General features: G+C 42.4%; 1 long non-coding RNA gene across 1 annotated transcript; it reads left to right on the forward strand.

Annotated features, from left to right (window-relative positions):
• Nucleotides 1-22,380: 22,380 nt before the first annotated feature.
• LOC139079167 (uncharacterized) lies at nt 22,381-23,165 on the forward strand. The gene is made up of 2 exons (XR_011532519.1): nt 22,381-22,642; nt 22,899-23,165. It is a non-coding gene; the product is annotated as an uncharacterized lncRNA (long non-coding RNA).
• The last annotated feature ends 2,670 nt before the right edge of the window (nt 23,166-25,835 follow it).

A 25,835-nucleotide genomic window follows, 5' to 3' on the forward strand; every position in this document is an offset into this window, starting at 1 on the left:
ACTTCATGCTTTGTTTTCAGGTTATTCATTTCCAAACATTAACACACACACACATTTATTTTAGAAATACTCATACTCTGACCCCCACTTCCCAGCCCCTGGATTCCTTATAATTATTTTTTTACACTGTTAAAATTCAGGCTGTCCAATTAGCCTCAAAAAACACCAACGAGACAGACCCATTGGTACTGAACCTGTCTGGAAGACCCTGAGAGTCGTGATGGGGGTTGTATTCTCTGTGGAAAATACAGAAGTACAGCCAGATATGGATTCTTAGTGTTGTTTTCCTTCCCAAAGTGACTATGCCTGTGCTAAGAAAGCATATTAATGTTTTCTGCTTTCTTTCTTAGTAATGGGGCTTAACAGGAGCACCCCACGATGGTTTTTAAGCAGTTTGTTTGCCAGAAAGAGAGTAATCAGCCAATATTTTGACAATAGTTCTGGAAAACAACCAGTTTTCCTCTCTGAGTCAGAAGACCTTTTCAGCTGTCTTGAGTAAAGTTTGTACTAGGATCATGTTTTAGCCCTGATGCCTTTAATTGGCCTCTTATCAGAAAAGAGAAGCTTGCCACAGTATCTTTTTAACCTTAGGAATTTCCCACTTCACATCCTTTATACATCAGTCAGTTAGGACATAGAATGAAATTATAGAAAATGAAAATAATTCTAGTTATATGGAAAACAATTCTATAATTACAATAGAAAATAATTCTAATTATAAAATAACTCTATAGAAATAGTAATTTCTATAGAAAATGAAAATAATTTGGAATCAGAAGATCAATTTTTTTTTATTTGTTAGGTTTTTCATTCCAAGTAACTCCTTAAACTCCTTTCAGTCTTGATTTTTTCCCCCTCCCCAAAGCCCCAGGACCTTGTCATATATTCTAGTTGCAAGTCATTCTAGTTCTTCTATGTGGGAAGCCACCACAGAATGGCCTGATGAGCAGTGTGTAGGTCCATGCTAAGGATCCAAACCAGCGAACCCCAGACTGCTGAAGCAGAGTGTACGAACTTAACCACTCAGCCACCAAGCTGGCCCCTTAGTCTTGATTTTTTAACATACAAAATGGGAAGAAAATGTCTGATTTGCTATTGCATAGACATAAGTATCAAATAAAAGATGTGCATGAAAGTCCTGGTAACTGGAACATATATAAACAGGTTTGATCCATCCAATCGTGTATTTACACTACTCCTTGAGTCCATCATTCGTTTTTCTGATGTGTTCTTGAGTTAGAGTTTGCCAAATTAAATCAGGGCTTATTTTAGAGTAAGGATGGAAGAGGTTTCATCTCACACATCAACATGGTAAATGGTAGAGGCTGCCTAAAATACTATGTTGAGAAAGATTCTGAAGAAGTATTAGGTTTAATGGGAATAAATGTTGTTAATAACTGATGATGTCTCCCACAGAGACCAGTGTGAGAATACAAGCAGCCATGCCACACATTTGCAACAGCTTCCTTAAAACTCAAGACAAGTTATTCCAATAAACTAGATATTCCTCGTCAACTCAAGGACCAACATTAACAGAGAAACATAAAAGATTTACATTACTTAGGCTCAGGCTCTCCCACCTGGCCAAGACAAACCTGACATGGTCTTTGCTCAAAAGGGGTAATGGATGCTAGGGGGAGCTAGCTGTGAATTCTTTGAAAAGCAAGGTGGTGCTCTGACCAGTGAGGTAAGTATTCCCCAGACTGCTGCAGTCAAAGAGGAAGACTACTCATGATAAAGGACTGCTCTTCAGTAAGGGATATGAGTAGATGTGTGGATCTCCCTGTGGGACCCTCCTAACGTGTTGTCAGAGACCATGAAGATAAATGAAAATCACTGACTTTTTTTGTTATTACAGATTGTTGCTGACGTTTGTCAAGAAGACAGATCTTGAGATGTTTTTCTCCCAAGTGATGGTCTGAGGAGAAAGCATGACCATGTACAATTTGGGCAATTATTTTTCAAAATGAGTTATTAAAAAGTGGTACATTTTAGTATGTCGACAGAGAACTGTGGACTGCAGGTCATAGATACTAAATGACCCCAAAAGATCTGGTTGATACATTTTCCTTGTTAACATTCATTGACTCATCCATTTATTTATCCAGCAAATAATATTTGAAGACTGAGTGTGTGCTAAGCAGTGTGCTAGATGGTGATGATACAATGGTGACTAAGACAGCACGGTTCCCTAGCTTCATGGGACTAACGTGGGATCAATAGAGACATCAGTATTAACCAAGTTATTACACCTGTGGGGATTGCTAGACAGGCCACAGCACAGGCATGCTAAGAAGGTCAGAATGGGAACATTAATTCTTTGAGATTAGGGAAAGCTAAAGCCCCAAAGGTTTGCAGTGGCTGAATATAGAAGGATGGAGAAATGGTAAATATTTTCTAGATGAAAGCATTTTCTAAATGAGAAGTGAGGATGTGAAATGGTCAGCTTAGCTAACTGAGCCAGCCAGCCTAGATTTTAAGAAAATAAAGACAGATGAGTGGGTTAGTAAGGAGCTGAGTCATCCAATGTGATATATATTTTTGATGCTGCTATCTTCTGCATTTTCACCCAAGTTCAGATTTTGAGTGTCTTATCTCTATGCTGACTTCAGAGGCACAATCCTTTGGTCTGGATTCTCCCTGTGTTTTATTTTCCCCCTCAGAAATGAGTCATCAAAATCATCATCTACAAGCAAGAATTTGGAAAAGGCTTTCACATTCCTATGAAATCATGGCAGCTGCCTGGAAATCTATCCACATAGCCTTAAAATACGTACAGATCAACAAGGAGAGAATAATAATGCTCTCACTAGGGGCAGTTCACACCCAATGACTGATTGACTTGGCTATAAAAGACCTCAAACCTGAAAGGCCTTCTCCAGCTTTAGAGCTGCCGCGAGGGTCAACTGATGTCTTTGGTGAGACTGCTTCATAGCCCAACCTCTCCTTTTGTTCAATCCTGCTTCCTTCTCTTCCCTTCTAGAAGTGATGAACCTGAGTACTCCTTAATAAAGCTCCTGCAAGGACCATCTCTGTGCTATAGACTGAATTGTGTCCCCCCAAATCCATATGTTGAAGCCCTAACTCCTGATGCAACTGTACTTTTAGGAAGAGATAGGGCTTTTAGGAGGCAATTAAGGTGGAATGAGGGAATAAGGGTGGAGTCCTAAACCGACAGGAGTGGTGACTTTATAAAAAGAGAAAGAGAGAGAAAGAAATCTCTCTCTCCATGTGCATGCACAAAGAAATAGTCACGTAAGCCCACAGCAACAAGGTGGATATTTGCAAGCCAGAAAGAGAACCTTCAGGTCAACCTGACCATGCTGGCACCCTAATCTCAGACTTTCAGCCTCCAGAACTGTGAGAAAATAAATTTCTGTTGTTTAAGGCCCCCAGTCTGTGGTATTTTGTTATGGTGGCCTGAGCTGACTAATACACTCCACCTGAGCGTCTGCTTCCCAGGAAACCCAACCTGTGACAGCACCCTTCTACACCACCACTGACTATGCAATGAGGACAATTCCTTGGACTCAAATGAAAATGATAGAACCCAAAGAAACAAATAAATTATGTACATAAAGATTCCAATATGCTTAAATGCTTTCTGAGTTGTAACTCAACTTTCTATTTAGAAAGTATCTTCTCAGTCTGAATTACTCTAAGAAGGTAACCTCCTGGGGAACACAAAGCTATTTATCATATTCATGATTTGGGAAGAGGCTGCCACTGGTCCCCAAGTTCCTGGCAGGTGGAAACGGAGAGACTGTCATTTCTAGTACGTCATGTCCCCAGTGACGCTGAATCACTTGAAATTCAAAACACCTGCTTTGTGCCCCCTAAGGCTTCCTACCATCAGAATGCAAGACACTGCAGAGCTCTGAGACAGGCAATAAGGAGAGCCACTGAGCCAAGACAGCAACAAATAACTTTGTAGAAGTCTCTGGAAATTTAGAATTTCCAATCACAGCCTTGTCTGCTCTGAGCAGAACTAAGTTCTACACCCCGAATTATTAGGGGTGGGTAAGGTTTTTACGGGAATGCGGGAAAACCTGAATCTTGCCTTGTAATCACCACTTCCTCATATAAGATTTCTGAGACAGATTTACATGAGAATCAATACCGAGATGAGAAATAAAGTACTGCTTCATCATTAAAGATGGGCCAGCACCTAATACCACAATAAGGACTCTGGTGCTGGTAGATTACATTGACCCAACCGAGAGTGGACCAGAAGCCAAAGGAGTATCTCCATTTCTACCTTAAGTCCAAACTCGGATTTCAGGATTGCATTTCCTCTAGCTAGACGCAAGGAAGAAAAACATAAGAGAGATGCATGGAGCCTGAGCACACTTACTTCTGTCCTTCTGTCCATGCTGCCACCTCTGTTTGGAAAATCTTTTTTAAACAATGCTCCATCTCACACCCTCCAGAAACCGCCACTTGGCCTCTGCAATCCTCCTGAGTAACAGTATCCTGATTTCCACAGGCAGAGTATGTTATTCCTTACTTTGTGTCTTCCACATTACATAAGTCCTTGTTGCACATTTCAGCCTCTTTGTAATTATTTTTTGGGTTCTTTATTCACTAGAGAATGAGTTTCTTGGAGGCAGGAACTATGTCTTGCTAGTCAGTCGGATGAGTCTACCACAGCACCTGACAGACACCAGGCGCTGCATATCCAGGTGCCTGAAACCACACATCATTGGCCCCAGCCTCTCTTTCCAGCCTCAGATCCCACTGAACTCACCAATCCATCACTCATTCACACTGACCTACTTTATCCACAACACACAACTCACTGACCTGCCAGCATGCCATGTACAGCCACACCTCCTGCTTTCACTCCTACTGTTCTCTGCCTGAAAGGTTTCCCAATCATTTCAAACAACATTATCTCCATCTTCATTTGAGGTCTCTCTTAAATACACTTCCTCCACACAGTCTCCTCTTTGCTTTCCTATCACCTCTTGTTGACTCCTTTCTTTCCACATGCATACTGCTTTCTCTGCATTGCTCTCCATTCTTTACTGGGCTATACACTCTTGGGAGGCAGGAGTCGGGTTGTACGCCCTTCTCTGCCCAAAGGCACTCAGATGGATGCATGGTTCCTTGCTTCTGTCCCCACTAAATCTACTCCATCTTTTGTATCCTCTAAGCTGCAAACTTGAGTAGCATCTTAAACTCCTCATCAGTTACCATTCTCTGCATTTCTTGAACCCTTTATTTCTTTTCACTACCACTACCCTAACTCAGTGCCTTCCCATCTTTTCTCTACCTGGAGGGCTGCTTCCACTCTCAATCATCGGCTTGCCTGTAGTTTCGCCCACTCTCACCAAGGTTCTTTCTTCTCCTCTAGACTCTGAGAACATTGATGACAGAGTTTCTATCTTATTTGTCTTTCTTTTTTGTTAAACAAATACTTCTAAAGGCCTATTGTGTGCCAGACTCTGTTCTAGCTTTGAAGACAGAAAAATAAGCAAGACTCAGTCCCTGGCATGGCGTTTGGTCTTTGTAGGATTTTCAGAAATACTTATGGAACGAATTAATGAAAAAGGAATGAATAATTTTTTAAGTGTTTGGTAATCATCTTTTTCCTACTTAGAACTCCTCTGTGATCCGCATATATATGGTTAATTGCTTTTCAACAATTACCAAATCAATTCAATGAGGAATGAAAAGTCTTCTCAACAAATTACCCTGGATCGACTGAATATCCAAAAAAACAAGTAGTATTGACCCTTATCTTATACCATACACAAAAACATAACACTAAATGAATCATAGTCCTAAATATAAAACCTAAAACAATACAACTTCTAGAAAAACACATAGAAGCCTTCGTGATAGGCAAATGTGTGTCAGATATAACATAAAAAGCATAATAAAATTGATGAGATAGACGTTTGCACTTCAAAACACCATAAACAAAATTAAACTGTAAGGCAAAGACTAGTGAAATATTAATAACACATATATCAGACAAACGACTTGCATTCAGAATATATAAAGAACATTTGCAACCCAACAATAAGAAGACAAACAACTTCATTAAAATAGGCAAAAGAGTTGAACAGAGACTTCACAAAACAAAGTATACAAAGGCCAATAAATACGTGAAAAGAGGATCGATATTACTAGGTATCAGGGAAATGAAAGTTAGAAACACAATGAGATGCCACTGCATATCCATTGGATTTCCTGAAATTGAAAAGATCGAACATATAAGTGTTAGAGAGGTTAGAGAGCCCCTAGAAGTTTCATATACTCCTGCAAAATGATGTAACCGCTTTGGGAAAGTTTCTTAAAAGTTAAACAGTTAAAAGTAAAACAATTAAAAGGTGAAAAGTTATGACAGATTCTATTCCTAGGTATTTACTCAAGAGAAATAAAAACATGTCTGCAGAGACTAATACATGAATGTTCACAGCAGCTTTATTAAATAACTTATCTACAAAGTAGCCAAAAGCTGCAGACAACACCAACGTCCACCAACAGGAAAATGGATAAACAACTGTGGTATAGTCATCCCAAGCAACGGAATAGTACTTAACAATCAAAAGGAGTGACCTCTTGACACTTGCCACAACAAAGAGGAACTTCAAAATCATTATGCTGAGTGAAAGAACCAAGCACAAACGAGTAAATGAGTGCATGAATCCATTGATATAAAATTCTAGAAAATAGAAACTAATGTGTAGTGACAGAAAGCAAATCAGCAGTTGCCTGGGGCAGAGTCGGGAGAGAGACGGATTACAAAGGACACAAGAAAACTACTGGAGCGATAGAAAATGTTTGTTTTCTTGATTGTGGTGAGGGTTTCGCGGGTGTGTGAAGTGTGTCAAAATTCATCAAATTGTATGCTTCACATACGTGCAATTTATTGTACTTTAAATACACCTCAACTAAGTTGGGGGGAAAACCCTGGCTGGTTCCCTGTCACTGAAAAACAAAGTAAAATCTGTGTCACAGGTTTTCATAAGTTAGGCCCCTGCCTCACTCTGGCCTCATCTCCAGCCACTTCCCACACACATTTTGTGTCCTACCAGGACTGAACAGCACCTCATGCCTCGAATACCTCTCTTTTTTGTCACTTGTCGGATACATGCTTTTTCATATGGTGTCCCCTCTCTGGGAAGTTCAACCGTATTCACCTCCTATTCACCTGGAAAATAGCTGTTCATCTCTCACAACTCAGATCAGTGCCTGGCACACAGCAGGTGCTCAATAAGTAATTGTCTAATGTGTGAATGGGCTCAAGCGTCACCTCCTCTAAGGAGCCTGATCTGACCCTCTGAACATACACCCTGGAGTTAATCACTCTGCAATTTGTAAGCACCACTTCTCTTCCTTGTATCTGTTACCATCTTCTATTGCTTTCCATGGGCTTTCAAGTCTATTTCCCTACATGTGAACTAATTGGGTCTGTGGTAGGCAGAGCTCTAAGATGGCCCCCAAATTTCCTGTCCCATGTTCCCACAAACCTTCTCTCAATTATTCAATCAAATGCTAATCTAGTTGTTGCTACGAAGGGACTTTTGCAAGTGTAATTAAAGTCCCAAATCAGTTGACTTTAAGATGGGGAAACTGGTCAAGTGGCCCTGACCTAATCATGTGAATCCTTTGAAAGCAAAGAGTTTCCTCCAGTTGGTCACAGAAGAGGAAATCACAGATTCACTCAAAGCATGAGAAAGATTCAATGCACCATTGTTGGCTTGAAAACAGAGGGCACTAAATGACGACAGATGTGAGTGGCCTCTGGATGCTGAGAATAGCCCCTGACTGACAGCCAGCAAGACAACCAGGACCTCAGTCCTAGACCCACAAGGAACCAAATTCAGCCAATAACCTGAATGAGCTTGGAAGTGGATTTTTTCCCAGAGCCTCCAGATAAGAACTCAGCCTGGTCAACACTTCCCTTTCAGCCTTGTGATTTCCTGAGCAGGGAGCCCATTCAGGCTGTGCCAGCTTCTGAGCTACAGAACTGTTAGCTAATAAACGGGTGTTGTTCTAAACCTCTACATTTGCGTACGTTTGTTACACTACTGCATAAACATAATACAGGGACAGAAATCACATCTTATGTATCTTTATAGCACATGACTTCTCATGTAGTAATAAGTCCTCACTCACTTTTTTAAGAACAAATGAAAAGAAGAATGAGAAGAAAGGAGGGAGGGAGGAATGAAGGTAAGAAATGTAAAGGAATGGAAGAGAAAAAGAGGAAAACATTTTAGCTTTCAGAACAGTGACTCTTGACCTCAGCTATGCATTATCACCTGATGTTGGCCTTTAAAAAATACTGGTGGCTGGGTCTCACTCCCAGTGATTCTGATGTAATTGATCTAGGAGTGGCTTTGGCATCAGCATGTTTTAAATCTCCCCAGATGATCCTAACTTGCAGCCAAGGTTGAGAACGACTGCTGTGATTGCTCCTATGTGAATTGACTCCCAGGGAACAGCAGCTCAGCCAGGACTTCAGAGGATCAAGGGCCCTGTGGAGACTGGCTGTGTCCTTGAGGTCAACCTCCAGAGAGCTCTTAGTTCCTAGCTGAGTCCTATTCCACAGTCAGCTCTTCCCAGGATGCTAATGGGCCTCACTCCAGGAGATACTCATTCATTCTTCCGTCCATTCACAGGTTCTTTAGTTTAGGTTTAAATAATAATCCCTTGGTATTTTAATAACTTCTCAGCATCCTCCATGTTATAGACATCTTGGACCCTGCTGATGACATGAAGTTTTCTCTGCAGGATTCTAGACTGCAATCCACAGAGAGAACGTTTGTAATGCTCTGATCAGAAATGGTGAATGCCAATACCTGAATGCTGTCCTTATCTATAACCAACACCTAGACATCTTTCTCAGTTTATAAGAAAATTTAATTGCTAATCAGAGTTCTTGGAGGGAAGGCTTTAAATGAAAAGAAGATTATACTGGGATTCTGAGCTACAATTCTGATTCTGCCCCTATTAACTGTGCGGGATATCTGGCAAGATATTTAAGCACTATTAATGATAGTTTATCATCATTAAAGTGGAGGGTCTATATTTATCTCACGGAGTTGATATTAGACTCATAGTCTGGTTCTGTAAAGGTTTATTACAACAGCTTAGGTGTATATGTGTGTGTTGTGTGTGTACACATATACATATATTTAGATTCAGCCAATCCACTGGAGTACCTAATATGTTTTCGGTACTCTCCTAGAAAGGTTTTTAGAAAAAAATGCAAAATATTTCAACAAATGCCTTTCTTGAGGAGAGGAGAGTAAGAAGGATGGATGATAGGATGCTCTAGCTGGCTTGAAGATGCCATATAGATCTACGCACTGTTTATTCTTAAGTCCAGCTGGTCTTTCAAAGGTATCTGAGAGGGGAGAGGGAAAAGGGCATCCACATACGTTTTAAACAAGTGTCCCGTGAAGCATATTCTCAGTGTCAGAACCCGGGCAGCTACCTAAACAAACGATCTAAATAATTACGCAGAGAAAGCCTGTGAGACAGCTGATTTACTCCTGTTTTTGCACATGAAAACATTGAATTTAAAGATGAATTTGAACTTGGTCAAGGCATGCTGTTAGTAACTCATGAAGCTGAGATTTGAACTCGGGGTTCTTTGGCCTGCTGATGAAACCAGCATGCTTGGTTTGGGTTGCCAAGCGTTGCCTTGGAATAACATCAAATTGTAAATACTAATACCAAGTAAGCACTACCCTTAAGGCTGAGAGGGGATGATGGCAACATCATGCAATGGGGATAGCACATTCCAAATAGGAACCTAGCAAGGAAAGTTACTCACGGTTGGGAGCCAATGGTCAGGAGATGGCAGAATTCCATGGGAGAGGAATGGGCCACTCTGCTGGCTGAAAGGAAGATTGAAGGGAAAGGCTATTAGGAGAGATGGCATGTCCTTTCTGGGGTTGTACCTGTACACTACTGGAATGGTTCTCAAGCTGGAGGGTGCACTGGAATCCCTGTGAGGACCTGTTAAAATGCAGATCATGAGCCTTCCTCCCAGAGTTTCTGATTCTGGGTCTAGGTGAGGCCAGGGCACTTGCACTTCTATCGAATTTCCAGTGATGCTGATGTTGCCGATGTGGGGACCACATTTTGAGAACCACTGTACTGGAGACACACAGTTGTATCGGACAGGACCAGCAGATCTCTTTCGGAGACCCAGGTCCCTGCTAGATAGATTACAGCAGTATTTAAGATATAAGCACTGTGGCTAGACTGTCTTGTTTCAAAAGCTACTTAACAAGTGGTTATCTTGAGCAATTTATTGAACTTATTTGTGCCTCAGTTTAGATAGACAGATAGATAGAGATATCAGTATATGTGTAACATTGCTTGACACGTAGAAAACCAAGAGCTAGCTGTAATTATGCATCAGTATGGCAGGGACATAGTATGGCAGGGGCATGGCATGGCAGACATGGGGACAGCCCACCCAAACCCCTCTTCAAAGAGCATTTGTCGCTAAGCTGTGGAGAGTGCTGCCAGCAGACACGCTGCAGCTGCCAGTCCCTTCAAGGGTTGCCTCAGCTGCAGAGTCACCCCGCCAAAGGTCCAGTCCTCCCAGGGGCAGCCACATCCAATGACTGTTGAGGCAGAGATATAAATATCTGGTCATTTGGGCCCAGTGTGGGACAACTCTGACCACCAGTCTAGTCTAGAGCTTTCTGTGGGGTCCCCTGAAGCTGCCCAACCTGCATCGCAGCTCGACTCCCGCCTTTGCTCAAACCTGCTTCCTTTCTTCCCTTCCATGGGGAATGGTCCCAAAGACCCTCCCATCTGAACATCCTGTGACTGAACTACATCTCAGAGTCTGCTTCCTTGAGAACTCAACCTGCAACATGTCAAGCCCTTGGAGGTCAAAGGTGCAGGACTTGGAGGAGGGAGCACAACAGAAAGTCGAAGCCCTCAGACCCAGTTCTTGGGTTTGGTGGCGGTTGCACAAAATTTTCTAGTGAATAACACATCATTCATTGCCACTTGGTATGTGCCATGGATTATTGCATTTAACCACCAGAAAATGCCCATGAGGTTATTGTTACACCCAATATAGAGATAAGGAAATGGAGATTTACAGATGTTAGCTTTGATCCACAGCCTCCTTAGGTAATTTCGTCCCAAATAAAACCTGGGTGTGTCTGATTCTGTGGGCCGTGCTCTCATACACCACACTTTTCTGCTTTGGTTTTTCATTAAAGGAAAATGCAGGCAGCATTTTTCACAGGGTGAGACCTGGGATTTGGGAAAGCTTTTGGATTCAAGCAGGTAAAGCCCTGCCTGGAAAGCTGCTGTCTCCCTAACAGAAAACAGTGCTGTTTGGCCACGGGGGCCTTCAGCCATCCCTGGTGCCAGGCACTCCTGAGACTAGGTGACACTCTCCTCACCACAGGCTCTGGGAAGGGTGGCTCTGTTAGTCATGAAGAGATGATTTTTGACAAGGACTCAGGATCTGTGAATTTTTTGACCGCCCATGTGCTGCTAATTCAGATTCCAAAATAAGATACTTAGAAGGGACACTCCATGCAAATGCACACACTTTATTACCCTGTAGGACATTGGCCTCTGACCTCATGTGGGAACTCTAGCATTGTTGAGCTGTAAAAGGTAGAGGAATGGGGACAACTTTGGCTTAGCAGGCAGATCTGAAACACCTAGACCCAAAGAAAGCCTGTGACCTCCTTGGCACCTTCCATACCCTAATATCAGCCCTCTAAATATCACCATTCCAGTGGTAAGTAAAGATGATAAAAGATAAATCCAAAGGCAGAGATTTTTCTCCCTAAAACCTGGGGCAGTTGGCCAAATCCTTCTCCCTTTCCCCAAACCTTACCATAATGGTAAAACCTAGGCTCCGTTCATTTCTTTCTATTAGGTATATGCTAGGGAGGTAACATTTTATCAAATTTCCATGTGAAGCTCAGAGAAGGCAAGAGAAAAAAAAATGATTCATGCATAGGAGCCCCCAAAAAAGAGACTTCCCACAGAAAACTGTGTTTTTTAATTTCTTTCACTCAGTACACAAAAAATTCTACTCCCCAACCACCAGGACCTAGTAATGTACTTGAATGTAACCCTTCCATATCAGTCCTTCTCCTTTAGGAGAGAGGGAAAGGTGGTATTTCTGGAGGGTCTAGAAGCCAGCAGCCCCACAGGTGACAGAGGTCTATGACACGTCACTGGAAGTGACAAGAAACAGCCTCACCTTCTGAAGAAAAGGCAGGTCGAGTTGATTTCTATTTCTACTTTCATAGCATCAGTGCTGCCTTCCTGCCTCTCCTGTTCCTTCTCTCTCCTGCCCCATTCCCCTCCCTTGTCCCTCTCTTTCTTCCTTGCACCCTTCTCTTCTTCCTTTTTTCTTTCTTTCCTTACTGCCAGCTGCTTCCTTCCAAAAGCACTAACTGAGTATCTCTGAGAAGAAATACTATGTAGAGGTTGAGATTAGAGTTAGAACAATAGGAAGAAAAGGCTTCACACATTTAATGTGGGATGCAGGGCAAAAAGCTTAGCCTGGCTGACCCTCAGTTTCCTCCTCTGAAAAATGCCAAAGATCATTTTGGTACCAACCTCCATCTATTGTTTGGAATGAAACAGGAGAGTATGCATAACTTCATACAGCTCCTGGTTCAGAGAAATGGGTTTATGTTACGGTTTATTGTCATTCCTTGGAATACTAATATAGGAATAGTATTGCTATTATAGACCAGACACTGGGCTAGGCATTGACAATATGAAAGCTTTTCTCAGTCCCTCCCCAACAGTTCTGACAGCGTGATTGTCTCACCAGCAATTAGCTATATTATAACTCCACAATGATTCTCAGCCCTTCTTGGGGATCAAAATACCCTACAGTGTTTTGGAAACTACCTTTACCTGAGCTCCGGGTCTCCCTTCCCCTCACTGCTGGGATCTGATTCTGTAGTTCTGAAATGGATCCAGACACTGTTATTTTAAATAATCTCCACAAGTGATTATGATGCAGACACAAATGTGCCACTAGGAGTTGACCAAACTAGGATGAGTAATGAATCTAACTGTGTCTGGTTGGAAAATCTTCTTTAAGAAGTTTAATACTCATTTTCATTGTTGTTATAATCTATAAGCTATTTGGTTATGGGGCATTACTGTGCTGTGGGCTTTGAAGTCCAAAAGACTAGGCTTATTTACCAGGTCTTACTACACCTAATAGGCTCCCTACTCATCTGTGAAAGGGGAGCGAGAATGGTACTTATGTCGTAGGTTTGTTATAAGGATCCAGTAAAATTCATTCATTCAAAAGTGAGTATGCACTGAGTGCCTCGTCTGTGTCAGATACTGTTCTAGGTTCCGACGATACAGCGATGAACAAAAAAGTCTCCATTCGCATAAAGCTCACATTCTAGCGGCTGGAGACTCACGAGACACATAGAGCACTTAGCATAGACTCTGGCACACTTAATATGATGCTTTTTTTTACACAAATATTTTGTGTACATCAATTATGTGCCAGGCTGTTCTACATGTTGAAAATACAGAGAACAAGACAGCTATCTACTCTCAGAGAACCTGTAGTCTAATAGACGGAAAACTAATGGGGAAGTAATAATTGTACAGGATGATTTCTAACATTTTCTACGGAAAACCTAAAATAAAATAATGGGATAGTAAGTGCATCCATAAGTATATTTTTCATTGCAAGGAACAGGAAACCCAAATAAAACTGGCCTAAATAGTAAAAGGGCTTTATTGGTAACTTAAAGTCTGATGGTAGACTAGGATTCAAGCACGGTTATTCAGGAACCTGGCTTTGTCTCTCTATGTTCTCTCTGCCTGCTCTCCTTTGTGTATCTGCTTCATCTTCGGGCAGCTCACCTTATGGTCACAAAATGGCTGCCAGGAGTACTAAGGCAGGCTTCCCTGGTAGTCACTTCCCATAGTCATTGAACAAAAGTCCTATGCTGTGCACTGATTGGACTGCTAGGAAACACATTCCTGATGCTAGGACAATGACATGGGTTAATTGGTTTAGGATTGGGTTACTTGAACTAAACAGTCTTGCGAGGGATCTCCTTGTCTTGACTGACAATTTAATTCCATTCTCCTCTTCAGTTTCCACTTTCATGAGTGATTGGGGTGGGGAAAACTTTAGGATAATCATGATATTTCTGAGGAGGCGACCATTGAGATGAGACTTGAATGTCAAAAAACTCTCTAGCCCTTTGAAGATCTGGGGGAAGAACATTTCATACAGAGAAAAGAAAGAAGTACAAACAGGCATGTGTTAGTTTGCTATGGTTTCCACAACAAAATATCAGAGACTGGGGGTCTTAAACAACAGAAACTGATTTTCTCACAATTCTGGAGGCTAGAAATCCGAGATGAACTTGTTGGCAGGGGGGTTTCTTCTGAGACCTCTCCTTGGCTTATGGATAACACCTTCTCCCTGCGCCTTCACATGGTCCTCCCTCTGTGCACATCTGTTTCCTAATGTCCTCTACTCACAGGGACACGAGTCGTGTTGGATTAGGGCCCACCCTAATGACCTCATTTTAACTTAATTACCTCTTTAAAGACCCTGTTTCCAAATACAATCTCATCCTTAGGCACTGGGGGTTAGGCCGTCAACATAGGAATTTTGAGGGGGATACGATTCAGCCCATAACACCCCTGATGTGGAGAAAAGGCCTGGGCATGTTCAAGGAACAAATAGGCCAGTGTGACTCTTGGAATGGGGTAAACAGAGAAACGTTGGTACAAAGTGACATCAGACAGGGCTATTCCATTCATCTACGCCTTGAGGGACATGGAATGTATTTGGATCTTGCATTTTTTATTATTATTATTATTATTATTATTACTATGATATCCAGGAAACTATATATGAAAAATCAGAGATTCTAGCTCAAGGAGAAAAAACCATGTTTCCATCAAAGGAGTCAGGTGGCATTTAGAGCAGTTCAATAAATCCCTCCAGCTGTCTGACCAGGTAGAGGGAGAGGAGACTGTGCTTTTAAAAGCTTGGCTGCATCTCTTTAAATCAATTGACTGTATGAATAATTTAAATATAAAAATGGGGCATAGCAGTTCTCAAGTAACCTCTAATACCTTCCCCCCTCCACTAACCCCTCCACACACGCCAGCCCACCTGTGTTTGGCACATTTCCATGGTAACTCCCAAGCTATTTAACTGCTGGATTGTGTTGTTAATATGATGATTTAACATTTTCCAAGTGGGTTAAACTGGATACAAAAAGCTGCAACAGCTTAGTCATGTAGGATAAATTTTATGGAATATTCAATAGTTTCACTAAGCCATGTTTCTTCATAACTTAAAGAGATTTATTGCTGAAATCAAGAGTTTAGCTCAGAATGGTACTTGAAAAGTGCTTGTCTCCTAAGAGAGAGCTTTTTCAAAATGGCAGTCTGGCTTTAGGCATTTTCCTGCCCCTTAGAGAGAGAAGAGTGGTGGGATATAGCCAGAGGCCCAGCAGAAGGTGACAAGATTGCAGATATGGAGAGACCGATGCTAAAGAAATAGGATGGGAAAGTAGTTAAAAGAACTTCCCTAATGGTGGTAATAAGACTAGTTATTTCACAGCACACCCCGGGGTCCCTTGGGTCTGTCTCTTGCTTCAACAGTGTTTGGAGGGAACACACCCGGGGACTCTCCCCTTCTTCCAGCTTCTGACCACCTTCCAAACTCCTTTCCCAGTTGCAACCTCCCGGACCAGTCAACATGGTATTTTGTCATTAGCTCCTTATTGCAGACCAGCCATGAGCTCCTATATTTGTCAGAATTATTCAACCGTTCCCGACTCCCTGGTCAACCTGCATGTGTGGGCCTCCTACACCTACCACTCTCTGGGCTTCTATGTTGACCTCAAGGATGTGGCTCTGGAGGGTGTCCAGTATCTCTTGAAGATGCATCCTCCCAAAATGAGTGGAGTAAAACCCTGGATACGGTGAAAGCTACCATGGCCCTAGAGAAGAACTTGTGCTAGGCCTTTCTGCTTCTGCATGCCCTGGGTTCTGCCGGCACAGACCCCCATCTCTGTGACTTCCTGGAGAGCCATTGCCTGGATGAGCAGGTGAAACTCATCAAGAAGATGGGTGACCACCTGACTAAGCTCCACTGGCTGGTCGGCCCCAGGCCGGGCTGAGCATCTCTTTGAAAGTCTCACCCCCAAGCATGCCAAGGATCCTCCGGAGCCCAGTGGCCTTTGAGGGGCCCCTCTGATTCCCCTGGAGTCAGGGCTTCTGCCTGAGCCTCTCCTGCAGCTACTAAGCTGCTTTTTAACTACTCTGAAGCCCTCTCCCATACCGTGGACCAAATGGAAACAATAAAGCTTTTCGCAGCAAATAAAAAAAAGACTGGTTACTTCAAAATCACCTGGAGAAATTTCAAAAAGTACAGATTCTCAGTTTCCATCTCCTGCCCATTCCAAAGATTCTGATTCCGTTGGCCTGGGGTGGAGAGGCTTGGAAATCCATAGTATTTTCATGTATCCCAGGTTATTCCAATCTTGTCCACTTTGGTAACCAGTGCTGTTCAGCAGTGAATACTGATGGATGGTCCCCACACCACTTGCATAGGATCACCAAGGGAAATCGCTAAAAGTTCAGGTTCCTGAGTCCCCTTTCTGTCCCGGTAAATCACGAAGAATGGCTATACCAACAAGAATCTGAGCTTTTGATGAACATCCCCTGGGCGACTCATAAAATGGAGAAATTTTGCCACGGAGTTGGATTATTTAGCAGCCTGCTTTGAGAAGCGAGCAATGGAAACCCAAGCAAAGATCAGGTGGCTTGCCCAAAGACACATGGTTATCCAGTGACAATGTCCGGTCCTTCTGGGGTATTCTGGGAATGTGACTCATCATGTTCAAAAACATGATGAATATGTATGTGACCAGCAGTCTTCAGCTGTAATAGGAAACAAAAAGGGAACGAGATGCAGGTCTGCTTCTCAGGGAGCTCCGAAAAGTCAAGCTTAGATGGAGAGGCAAGATGTGCTCTAATGAAACAGAGACAACCTTAAGAAATACACTTGCGATTCTGAAAAGTAGTCCTGTAGGAATTCTGAAGAGAGAGAAAGCTAGATCAGTGCAGGCTGAGCTAGTCCGGACAGGCTTCCTAGACGAAGTGATACTTGATTGAGCTCAGTTTTTGGAGAAGAAGTAAAGTGAGAACAGTAGTGTATTCCACATGTGGGGAGTACAGGAGAATAGTGATGTAGACAGAGATAGAGATCAGGATGAAAATTTGATGAGTTACGTTCAAAAATTTGCCGATTATTCACCTAAGATTATCTGTTCTCTCCTTTGCTTCCTCATCTGTAGAATGTGAACACTGAATGAGATCGCATACGAATATGCATAATGAAAACCTCGGCTCCTAATAAGACATCACCAAATGCTGGTCCCACCCTCTCCTTCCTCTTCAAGGTGAAGACAGAAATCACACATAATGTGAAACGATGATCTTTTTTCTTGTCCCGTATGCCAGAGAGGAGACGATCTGCCAGTCATCATCTCTCTTGCCAAATGCCTTTGAAACAGTTAAACTATTTTTTTACTTTTAAAACATTTTTATAAGATAACTGTGTCTGAGCTTTCTGAATTACCATTTTCAGAACTTAGATGGACTTGGCTTCTGGAATAATTCCTTCAAGATTCAAAATTAAGTGAGAGAGTGTTACCAAGACACTCCAGTGCTAAAAACGTTTATTGGATGAATGACATATATATATATAAAGTTACATTCAAAAATTTCTTTGTACATAGATAAGTAAGATCTTTTGATCTTTGGTGTTTTCTGCTTCTTATAGGACCCCCTCAACCACCTCAGGTATTTGTTTCTTTAGATTTGACTATCAATTTCTTCACCAATAAAAAAATCCTAGTATCTTCACGTTAGCAACAAGCCAGCTGCTGGTAAAGCATAGGGAGGCATCGACAGTGATCAGACACTTTAGGCCCATGAGGCAGCAGCATGCAAGGAAATGTGCTGGGGCTATGAACTCAGATAGAAGTTGGCTTGAAACCTGGCTCTGCCAAACCTCCCGGCAGTGTGACCTTGTTCACGGCACTCAAACTCCCTAAATTCAGGTGCAGTATGTGTAAGAAAAGGAAAACAACACGTGTTGCAGAGTTGATCATCAGGAACCATCCTCATATAGCATAGTACTATATGTGGTACTCAATAAACACATGTAAAAGAGAGAGAAATGTGAGAGGGGGTAAAGGGAGAGATAAGGAGAGAAGAGAGAGAGATGGAGAGAAAGACAGCAATGAAGCCCCTTTTAGGACCTTCAGAAATGTAAAAGGCAGCAGAGACCATTTAGGTGATGTTATAAAATTTTACTGATAACATTGACATTGCACGAATCAGATCATGGAAATTCGATGAGAACTCTGGCTAATTCAAGCCTGATCCGCAGATGGAATATTTCACGAAGCTTTTCTAAGAGCCCCAGCATCGCAATGCTTTATCTAGGCCACCGCCTTCCAACACCATGGCAACGTATCTAACAAAACGGATTGGAGAAGAGCTGCTGATGCTCATCCAGAGCAGGGGGAATGCTTTGTCTCCTTAGCTACTCCACAATCCACAGCACCCACAGGAATATCCAGGCTTGAGATGCAAAGATCCCAAGGGTCTGAATTTTATTTTACATCAGTAGGAAAATGCACCTTTTCCCAGACTACAATCTTGTTCACAAAAGCCTGTAACTGGGCACAAACAAAGACGCCTTAGCTAAGGTATTCTAAGTGCTTAGGGGAACCAAGAAACAATGAAAAGAGCTCAGGCAGAAACTGCAAGAAATCTATGTGGCCATCCACAGCTAGCCTGTTTCAGGAGACGTTAGTCAGTGTGGGTGGGGGTGAGGGCTCAAATTCAAATACCTTCCGCCACTTTATATTTCAATTCAGTTAGAATATTACAATTAATATTAAATAGCATAATTTGGCCTCTGTAACTTAAGCTTGTTAGTATCCCTCAAGGTAAGTATTAAGACAAAATATGTGTAATTCCCAGAACAGCAGAGGCAAAAGATCTATGTTGGTTCTTTTCCTCTTCCAAGAACCCGGACTGGGAACTTGAGGCCCCAAAAGCTAAAATCATTCCCCAACTATTTGAATCATAGCTAATAAAATAGCCTTTTGTCATTTCATTCAACAGGCACATATAAAACATTAAAGACTTTTAATTAAAAAATAAATTCTAACAAATTATGAGTGATGTCTTTATAGAACTTACTTACATACAATTAACTTTTACCTTATTATGAAATTATTTTCTTTGTTTGACCTTCCCCCTGAAAACAGCCTGGCCTAACAATCTAGAAGAGATTAAACAGATGTTTCTCCATCAGAGACCGTGGGAGGACATGCCCATGGAAATAAACAGTTGATCAGTACGGCATTTCTGAGCTGCTATTCCAAACTAAGATGGATTCTTCATACCCCCGTCTCTCTCTAGGTTTGCATGAAAGCATCAACTGGGAAAGTTACAGATGAACTTTCGTAAAGGATCCATTTATAAGGTGCAGATGCTCAGCACAGGGAACTCAGCATCCTGGTCCAGCAGCAAGCCTCAGTTGCCCACACAATGCAGTGGTAATGGCCCCTTCCTCCACTGCCCCCCAACCTCCTCATATTCTGTGAGGCATCTTGAGGAGGAGATACATGGGAGGCGGGGAGGGGGTAGATTTCCATTCAGAACAGCCCCCTCCGATGATGAATTTGTACCCTGAACAATAAGCACGGCCCTGCTCTGTTGCTCAGAGCCATGAGCAATGCACAGCAGCTGGGAGGCTGCAGGAAAGCTCTGGATGGTGTGGGCTGCATCACAGACAAGCCTGCTCCAGTCCTGGTTATTGAGCATGGAAATTTATGTATTACCTTTCAGCATGCCAACTTCTTATCTGCCCAAGAGAATTTCCTTTTGAAAGCATACAAATAGAGTTAATAGAGTCAGGGATAGAGTCTGTTCTTTCAGCACCGCGCTCCCTTTCATCCTGACGACACAAAAGTTTCCCCTTCTTGACAAAGCCATGTTTAAGTGGTGGAGTTTCAGGTAACTCCCTGGATTGAACTTACTGCACAGTCACTCAGCTAATCTGACTATAATGATTACAGATATTTCCTTCTTGTTATGAGAGGGAATTATAAAGAGCAGACCAGTCAAAAAGCATCTCACCTCTGACTGTAGACCACTGTTTAAGTTTTAGCTCCACCAGCCTGCTTGGCAACGTATGGTGAGTCACTTAACCTCTCTGGGCCTCCAATTCCCAGGCTACAAAATAAAGAACTTGGAAGCGCTGATTGGTAAGGTCCTCTCCTGCTGTAAGAGTCCACAAGCCCACGCTCTGCTAACTCATGCCCCCTCACCCCTGTTATGGTTCTATCATCTTACACTAGCAGTGACAGTGCCTTACTCTGTGGCTTGCGGCTTTGTTTGCATTAGTTTACTTATTGCTTACAATAAACTTACTAACGAAATGTTATTAGAAAGACCACATAACAGATGAGAAAACTCGAGATTTAGAGACGCTAAGCAATTAGTTTGAGGTCATGTGACCAGTAAGTGACCAAGCTTGGATCTGTTTATCTTCAAGACCTGTACTTTTTGTTCCTAGGCTAGAGCACCTTTCTTCCTTCTGAACAGTTAGAACATGGTATGTCTCTCTATGTGCTGTCTTCTGATAGACTGGGCTAATGGTACAGACATGTTTCTGTGGGCTGAGTAAAGAGGGATGGTGCCAAGCATAGGCAAACCATCCACTCTTTTGATCAAGCCTTCAAAGGGTCCAGGGGGAGGAAATGATTCCCCAGGCTGCAAATACGGCAAGAACATCAGAAGACATCTATTTATCTATCTATCTATCTATCTATCTATCTATCTACTATCTACAATATCTATGTCTATCCATACCTATCTCTCTATACCTATCCATCGATCTACCTACCTATTTCCCATGTTCCTCTGTTGTAGAAATGTCTGCAATATCCTGGAGAGTACATCATCACAAGTGATTTAATAAATATTCTTATGTGAGCCTATGTAGAACATTTAGAAAAGATATTAATGTTTGAACTCCCAGAATTGAGAATCAAAGCCAGCAGCTGAGAAGAAACATTTTGACTATTGTAATAGTATGCACATTTATTTAAAAGTCAAAGCTTCTTTCACGTAAAAACAACTCAGAAAATATTTAAGATTCTTCATTTTTAAAAATACTCAAAAAAAACGAAGTTTTTTCACAAAGTTGTGGGCAAGATAGAAGAAGCAACTGATTTAAACCTGTATTAACAATGATAATTGCCAGAGGAGAGACAAATACTGCCCAGGACTAACGAGAATGAAATCAAGTCTCCTAACCTTCATACAGTAGCTGAGTCACGATGCCCCGAAGCCCAAATCCTGCTATGGTAGATCTTACTCCCCACTTTACCAGTTCCATCCCAGTGCAGAGCGCGGCTCAGCACATCATCAGGTCAGAAGTATAGACTCAATCTTGCAAGAGAGTAAGTCAGTGAGTTATTTCACAGAAATAACATATCAACACTACTGGATTCTTTTTAATATTTTTGTTGCTGTTTTAAATTTTCTATTGTTCTTGTACATTCTATAATGTTTATTTTAAAACTACATCTATTACTCACCTTTGGATTTATCAGTGAGAAAATATCTACTCTAGAATATACTTATTTTGGAAAATACCCGTTTCTAAATAGACCAAAAGAGTTAAACTGATCTCTACTGTTTTCTTACGTTTTATAACTTGGGAGCAATGTGCAGCCCTGTAAGCTCTGTAATGGAAAGGACTTTTGTCAAGTTGGTTGGTTGATGTTTCTTAAGTGGCTAAAATGGTGTCTCATACACAGTAGGCACTCAAAAAATAATCAGTGGGAAGTTGAATAAAATGTTACTATAAGAAAGATGGGCTTATTTCCTCTTGAATCATTTCTTGCCCAGCAAGCAAGTCAGAGATTTACTATATTTGGAAGTGTCTTGCTGTATAAAAATAAAGAAGAATCTGCCTGACGTCCTGAGGTCCTACTGTCAGCAATCCAAATAACCATGTCGCCCAGGTACTAATTCTTAAAAGTCCCAGGATAGTAGACAATTTGCTCCAATGTTCTATTCTCTCTGCCAACACAGAAAGTAACTGGCACTTTCTCTCAGTAGAATACTATATCCAAGTTTATCTAGACGCAAGTCACAGAAGCCAATTCTACTAGCTTAAGGAAAATAAAGAATTTTATTGTACAGTCCAGAGGCAACTTAGAGTGGACAAGGGCAGAACGTGTAACCAGGCATCAGCAGGTTCTGGAACCAGAGCCTCTGTCTCTTTGGAAACATGTGGACTTTATCCCTGTGGTTGTGCTCTCATTGTTCCCTCTCTGCCGGATGGGCCCGTGACTATCACAGTGCCAAGCATACAATGGGTGTGCTGTAAATATTTTTGAATGAATGAATTACTGGCGTATCTCTGCTTCTCCATTAATATGGATGAGGAATGACTGCACAGAATGGCTGTCGGTACCAGCGCTACTGACTCCCTAACTTAATCTTTGCTTCACAATTTAAAACTCTTGGGTTAAGACTCTGGTTGACTCAACTTGGCAATGGATTGACTCCTTCTTGGGTAAGGGTCTATCTCTTGTCTAAGCAGCTCTTGCTAGGGAGCCCTATCCCATTAACATGGAGGCAGTCTCTCAGAAGAGGGGTCCTTGCCCGAGCAGGTGTTCTAAGAAGGGTCTGCTTAAACAGTGGTCGAGCATTTGCAAAGATGGCCACAATAGTTCCTGTCCACAGGGCCCTCTGCAGTATGACTTTGCTGCCTCGCCCATGAAGAAGAAGGCCTTTAAACCTGGGCTGATTTTATGACTTGCTTTGAGTAGCAGAATGAGGGGAACTGATGGTGCAGGAGTTCCGAAGCCTAATTCTCAAGAGGCCTGAGCACAGAGCCACCACCATGCGAGGAATCCCACCTTTGCCTGCTGGATACAGAGGGTCTGTGGTGGGCCAGTCATAACCACCAGCTACGAAGACAAGGCTGCTTCAGAGTGTCGAGCCCCCCTTGAGCTACCAATGACTGCTGCCGTGTGAGTGACCTCAAATGAGACCAACAGGAGTCCTGTGAGCAAATAAAATAGTTTGTGTTTTAAGCCTCCAAGTTTTGGGGTGATTTGTTATGCAGAGGTGGATAAGTGATGAACATTTTCATAAATTTTAGTGACTTTCTGTGTTCCTTATCTGACCAAGAAGTTACTAAAAGCTGAATCCTGAATTGGTACCAAGGCATTCATTTCCATGTTGACTATGTATCTAGGTCAGCCTGATGGAAAAAAAAAAACCAAAGAACAAAATACTGGGAAAGAATTGAAATTATCCTTGGCACTTCAGCAGAAGTTTGCATCCTGGTTCTGACACTTACTAGCTACTCTAATACTTAAGCTCCCTGGACCTCAGTTTAATTATCTGTTAAATGGGAACAATCATGTGTATGTTTCAGGCAGATCTGTGAATGTCATCCACTACTCAATATGTACAACCATCATTGTGGCAGTATCGTAAAAATTAATGAGACCATTTATAAAGAGTTTATATTAAATGCATGGCACCATGCAAGTGTTCAATACAGGCATAAACTCAAAGCACATTGGAAAGCTCAGTTCTCTCGGACAGGATTTTAGACACTAAGTGGTGAAGTTTTGGGGACATAGATGAGCAAAGAGCTTTTAAACCAAGAAAGCACATTTGTGTGTGTCCTCTCCTGCAGCAGAAGATACATCAGCTCTATAAGCTGTCCCAGGTGTACCCTAGCAAGCAGAAGTGGCAGCCCAGCTCTGCTTCAGACAGGTGACCCCCAGATGCAATCTAGTAGAGTATTCCCCTGAGCTCTGCCCTGGGAAACTCCATGCTATAATCTGCTCTTTGAAAATGTGCTTAGGTGATCAATCAAGTTGCAGAAATGCCATCAAGTATGTGACCTCTGGGAGATTAGTAATTTACATGAGCATATAAAGGCCCTGAGAAGTCCTGTAGTAGAAAACAAACAGAAGACAGGGACAAGAAAGCTTGTCTAAAGAGACATCCCCTTTTTGTTCTAAACATGAAGTGATTTTTACCACATAATGCCTTCTAACACACCACAAAACAAGTGCACGTCAGGAGATAGAAAGTGACACCCTCATCCTACTTTATAGAGAGGACACTGAGCGCCCAGGGGTGCAGGACCTTGTACTCAAATCCCCAGCTACACTCTGCTCTTCAGGTACAGCACTGGCCAGCCCCTCATTGCCCTTCTGTGGTAATGACTTCCCCAATAAATGATGGGGGAAGGGACACACCTCCTACCACCTGTTTCTGCTCCCGTATGCAATCATCTCAAAGCATATAGAGGCTATGGAATTCCTGCACCACTCTGCTCCACAAATGGAGAAGTAGCTATTCCATTTGCCAAGTGCAGAGCAATGGCTGGGCCAGCTCCATCTATCTCTGTTAACAACCTAAGCATGCTGCCACAGTTTATTTATGACAAACAGGGCACAGAGGAAAACTGCAGGCCTCCCCCACAGTCTGGATATTTGCATAAGCCCTGATTCTCCCAACGGAGATGTTTTCTTTGGCCCAGCTGGGTTTTCCTGAGCGGTCAGATGTGACAGGCACATTTAACCCACTAGAGAAAGAGTAAGAGACTAACTTAGGGAAGATGATGATGGTCTTAGGGGACATCTGAGAGGCAGGATGGGTTAGTGGCTCAGACCATGGGTTCCACAGTTGATCACATCTGGGTTTGATGCCAGCTCCATCACTAGCTTGGGTGAGTTACCTAATATTTCTAACCTCTGTTTCCTCATCTGTGAAATGGAGATTATAGACATTCCTACCTCTTGTAGTCACAGAGAGTATCAAATAAAGCCACGTATATCAGATACTTAACACAGAATCTGGCTCAGTAAATGAGAGCCACTGATATTAGTAGTAACGTCATTATTACAAGGAGTTTCTAATTTCTTTATAGCGTTTATTCATTCATACAACAGACGTCAGTGTCCTTCCTACATGCCTGGCACAGTGTTACATCCTGAAGCTACAGACAAAGGTGAGATGCTGCCTTTCTGTTCAAAGAGCTCACTTTGTAGTAAAGAGAGACCGCAGACAGACAGTGACCACACCTGGTAGCAGGTGCTCTGAGAAAGGAAAGCTAATAGCTCACAAGGTGGCAGGTGGGGGGAGGTGGGCTTCAAGGAGGTGGGACTCTGCACCAGAGTCTTGGAGGATTAAACAATTTAAGTGTCTAGTAATGAGCCAGCCGTCTGGAAGGTGCTTCATACCTAGTAGCCATATACAAGAGAGTAGGCGTTAGGCGGGTGAGGTGAAACCGAAGCGCTATCAGGGAGATGACCAGCTTGAGGGGAAGGCGCAGGGTCAAGGAGAGCATGACTGATCCAGCAGGACATTTCTTCACAGCCAGGGCAGAGTAGGGATGAGGCTGGGACAGTACACAGGTCTCTAGCAGACAGGGGTTTTTGTTGGTATTTAATTAAAAAGGTTATGGGGACTGTTAAAGGATTTTAAGCAAGGGCAGGGGTGTATAGAGACTTGCACTTGGAGAGAGAGCATTTCAGCAGGCGTGTGGAGCTGAGACTGTGAAGTGAAGCAGGGCAATGAGATGGGGTCATGCCCAGCTGGAGTAAATTCTTCCCCAAGAAGACTTCCCGTGTCCAGGCCAAATCTCTCCCAGCAACGTGCCACACGCCTCCCAGAAGTTCATATCACAGTCACTTAAGTGCATTCCTCTGCTCTTCTATTGGACTCCAAGCACCAAAGAA

This window comes from Equus przewalskii, chromosome 24, assembly GCF_037783145.1.
Source record: "Equus przewalskii isolate Varuska chromosome 24, EquPr2, whole genome shotgun sequence".
NCBI lineage: Eukaryota > Metazoa > Chordata > Mammalia > Perissodactyla > Equidae > Equus > Equus przewalskii.